Genomic DNA, 4,742 nt, shown 5'->3' with positions numbered 1-4,742 from the left:
CGTCCTCCAAGGGTGTCCTCAGAAGTAGGCTTTCCGAGTGGAGCAGAGATGAAACCACGCAAAGAAACGGTCTAGACGGGAGACGAGGGGAAGGAGGCGCTAGGGGAGCCCGCACCCGTCTGCGGCATTGGCCCTCGGCCCATCAGAGGACTTCCCTGCGCTGACGCCTCAGTTGCCAATTGAAGCATCTTTGTGAAGAGACCTGGAGGACTCTGGAAAATACCCTCATTTTGAATTATCTAGGGGCAGATTCATGGGAGCAGAGGGATCTTTGTCTATAGATGGAGGAAGAGGGGAAAACAGAAACCTCTGTCCTCTCTGACAGAATGTGTGTGGGGAGGTTTACGCTTGGAGGCTGCCGGGTGACCTCACGGGTGGTCACTGTGCAGGGTCCTTTGCACTAATGTTAGTTGTCCTGCCTGTGGGGAGTGTGTGCCCCGCCCACTCCGCGTCCCTCCACACCTACTGGGTTTGAGGTGACTGGACCCAGGAGAAACACAATAGACAAGAATTCTGGTTTCGGGGAGCTTCCTTTCTGAATTTTGGATCAGCTCTGTTCTCAAAAAGATCTCCACTAGTAGGAACCAATGAATATTTTTTTCTCTACTTTTGTACTCCTAATTAAGCAAGTTCTTCACTCATCTTCTCAAAAGCAACAAAATTTTATTTTATTTTAAATCTTCACCTGAGAATATTTTTTCATTTATCCTCAGATAGAGTGGGATGGAGGGGAGAAAGAGAGAGATGAGGAGAGAGAGAGGGAAAGAGAGAGGGAGAGAGAGAGGAGAGAAACACCAATGTGAGAGGGACACATCGATTGACTGCCTCCCGCAGGACCCTCACCAGGGCCAGGGACTGAACTGCAACCGAGGTATGTGCCCTTGACCAGAATTGAACCCGGGACTCTTTGGTCTGCAGGCTGATGCTCTAACCGTTGAGCCAAACTGGCCAGGGCTAGGAGGCTAATTTTTAAGTTGATAATTTATATGGCCTGTAAATGATGTTATAAACATCCAAATTTCCCTTGGCAGAAGAGGGTCCCCACCTGATTGTAGGGCTGTGACATCGTGTGAAGTTCCCACAGTGACAGCGTGCCCTGTTCTTCCTGGCATCTCTGCTCCACGTGCTCCCTGTGGTCTGCGTTTGGTGCTCTGTCTGAACTGGTTTGTGAGCACGAGGCGCGTCCAGGAGAACTGTCCCTGTTAACTGGGGACTCCCAGGTCCTGGGGCTCACACGCGTGCGGAGCTGGCCCTAGCATGATTGGTGTAGAGTACTGAAGCTACTGATGGTCTCATGTTTTCTGTTCCCTCTGACATGTGCCTCTGTGAACTTGGCGGTGTTTTCTTGTTCTATTTAGAATCTTCTCCCTTTACCAAGAAGCCTCCAACTTTCTGCACAAAATACAGGTTTTCCCTCATATCATTTTAATCTATGTTGTAGCATGTAGAAATGTCTTGAGATCCTAACAGCAGACTGAACACTTTGTTTGCAGTGACATTAGATTTCACCCATAATTATCTTTCTATTCATTTAGTAGGCTGGAGTTTTAAATGCATAGGGTCGGAACGCCGTCAAACAGCGAGAGCCCAGTTTCAGAGGTCGGATGGGATGAAGGGAAACCCGGCAAGGTCTTGCTGCCATTCTTCTAGTTGTTATACATTTAACCACTTCATGGCTTTTGAGCCCAGAACAGTAGCTTTACGCTTCATAATACAAAATTATTAGTAAGTTGACTAAAATAAAATGAATGAGTATGAAATTAACCACATAAAATCTCCTTTTGTCTGATAAGGTAAAAAAAGTGTTTCTTGGTGTGGCGGCCACGGAGTCTGGGCAGTGGACGCTGCGGAGTCGGAGTCAGGAATGAATGCAGGTATTTCCAGAGAATGACCACGACCTCTTCAGTGGAAGGTGAACAGCACTTGGTGATTATGGGTAGGAAGACCTGGCTCTCCATTCCTGAGAAGAAGCGACCTTTAAAGAACAGGATTAATTTAGTTCTCAGTAGAGAACTAAAGGAACCTCCAAAAGGAGCTCATTTTCTTGCCAGAAGTCTGGATGATGCCTTAAAATTTATTGGGAACCAGAATTAGCAAATAAAGTGGACACGGTTTGGACAGTGGGAGGCAGTTCTGTTTATAAGGGAGCCATGGACACACCAGGCCATCTTCGACTGTCTGTGACAAGGATCATGCAGGAGTTTGAAAGTGACACATTTTTTTTTTTTTTCCCCAGAAATTGATTTGGAGAAATATAAACTTCTCCCAGAATACCCAGGCGTTCTTCCTGACGTCCGGGAGGAGGAAGGCATTAAGTACAAATTTGAAGTATATGAAAAGAACAAGTAATGTGAAGGTGTTTTCTGATTCAAGCTGTTCCCCATCCCCTCCAAACAATTAATGTAATTAACATTAGAGAAAGAGACTTCTATTGACTCTAAAAAAAAAAAAGTGTTTTTTGGTAATTTAGTGGAAGAAGAAGCACTGTTATATAATGTAAACATTTCCAACAATTTGCTAGTATTTTGATATATTTGGAAGCATATTTTAGAAAGTTTTATTTAATTTAGAATGTTGTAGTTAAATTGAATATTATGTTAAATTATTACTGTTTGCTCAGTGAGGGTTTTCTGAGACCTCCTGTAACAGCACTCAAGTTACTATGTTGATACAGTAAAAGTCTACATTTTTTTAACATGCTTTAAAATTTAAGTTTATCATTAGTTTTATTATTAGTTCCAGGACCTCTTTGTAGTCACAAAATCTACCGCTGTTGAAGTTCTATCCTAAAAACAGAGGCTGGAGGGGACTTTTTTTTAACCATAAAATTTTATATATGCCAAGAATTAAGTACTAGGCAAATATAGAAATTAAAATAGTAAAATCATTGAATAATAACACAAAACATGCTTTTCCTCTTCTAGATGAAAAATACACAGTGTTTACATTGCCACAGAAAAATTAAAATCATGACTGGTCTTTAAGCGTTTCCAAAGAAAACGAACAATTAACATTTAAAGAACATTGTTTTTAAATTGAGTTCAGTGCCTCATCTCTAACTGTCCTCCAGGACTAACTTCACGCCAATACTAACTCCGCCCCTAAATAAGGCACCTTGAGATCTAATCCAGTAGTTCTGGAGCCGCAGGGTAGAGCCACTAGGAGATCAAGTTCAATGCTTAGTCCCCACATGTCCACTCCATCAGAATCTCTGGTGATGGGCTCAGAATCAGTATTTTATTTATTTATTTATTTATTTATTTATTTATTTATTTATTTATTTATTTATTTCTCACCCGAGGACATTTTTGCATTTATCTTCAGATAGAGCGGGAGGGAAAAGGGGGGGAGGGGGGGAGAAACACAGATGTGAGAGAGACACATCAACTGGTTGCCACCCACACGACCCAACCAGGGCCGGGGACAAACTGCAACCGAAGTACATGCCCTTAGCAGGAACTGAACCCGGGTCTCTCTGGTCCACAGGCGGACACTCTAAGCACTGAGCCAAACCGGCCAGGACAGAATCAGTATTTTTAAATAGCTCCCAGGTGAAGATGATGGGTTGAGAACCAGTGGTGTAGCACCAGACATCCATCTTCTAGACGAGAACACAGCCTAAAAAAAGCGCATTCCCTGAAGTGAGTGATTAGCAGCCGTGAGGGCGCGTACTCCGGGCCTTCTGATCCCCAACGCGGAGTGAACTGTGGAACTGGCCCTTGCTCCTCCTCACTGCCCTCCCGGTGATTTGACCCCTCTCCCAATTCCAGCTGTCTACTTTCGGAAAGCCAACTATATCATCATTACTTCTACTTCACTTCCTCTTCTTCTGGTATGTTCTGAAAACAACACAACTCTCCCAAGATTTTGGAGTGAACCTGATGTATTCGTCCGAGTTCCCCAGGGAAACAAAAGCGATGCAGGTGGAGGGACTTGGTGCACCGACGCTAACAAGGAAGGCTGCAAGGAAGGCTGCAAGGAAGGCTGCAGGGAAGGCTGCAGGGAAGGCTGCAGGGAAGGCTGCAGGGAAGGCTGCAAGGAAGGCTGCAGGGAAGGCTGCAGGGAAGGCTGCAGGGAAGGCTGCAAGGAAGGCTGCAAGGAAGGCTGCAGGGAAGGCTGCAGGGAAGGCTGCAGGGAAGGCTGCAAAGAAGGCGCTCGACTTCGGACCATTCATGGACGTCGGTTAACCCAGCATTCCTATCTGTGAAATGAAAATGGAAAGTCTTACCTGGTAACTTATTAATATTCTACAGCTAAATTATATATGTAAGTGTAGTTATTGAATTATTTGGCATATGTTATTGAAAATATCCCCTTTTATCCTTTTAATGTCTGCAGGATCTACAGTGCTAGCCCCTCCCTCATTCTCTTAGTGCTAATTTTCTTTCTCTTCTTCTCCTGGTTAGTGTTCCTGTGGGCCAGCGGAGAGGCGCTGTGGGAGCCCATTTCCGGTGTCGGGGTGGCACGTGTCCCCGCCGGCCAGCCTGCACCTCGCTCGGGGGCCCTTGGCCCATCCCCCCATGTCCAAGGTGCGAATGTCAAGTATGAGCTTATGAAGAATTTAACTTCAGAGGAGGCGGTTCTTTGCAATAAGGTCGCATGGTAGGAACGGGCTAGTTGGCGTGGCCTGTGCCACCAGCGCCCTGACAGCGGCCTGAGTGGGGACTGGCCTTGGTGGCTGCTGCTGAAGGCAAACCGGAGACACAACGGATCTTCAACATGGCAGTCCCTGCATGAAGACG

General features: G+C 45.5%; 1 pseudogene; it reads left to right on the top strand.

Moving 5' to 3' along the window:
- Positions 1-1,863: 1,863 nt before the first annotated feature.
- On the top strand, positions 1,864-2,349 carry LOC118621770 (annotated as a pseudogene).
- The last annotated feature ends 2,393 nt before the right edge of the window (positions 2,350-4,742 follow it).

The sequence above is a fragment of the Molossus molossus genome, unplaced genomic scaffold, assembly GCF_014108415.1.
Source record: "Molossus molossus isolate mMolMol1 unplaced genomic scaffold, mMolMol1.p scaffold_m16_p_8, whole genome shotgun sequence".
Lineage (NCBI taxonomy): Eukaryota > Metazoa > Chordata > Mammalia > Chiroptera > Molossidae > Molossus > Molossus molossus.
Note: the sequence above shows the minus strand (reverse complement) of the source record. Positions and strands in the feature narration are given on the sequence as shown.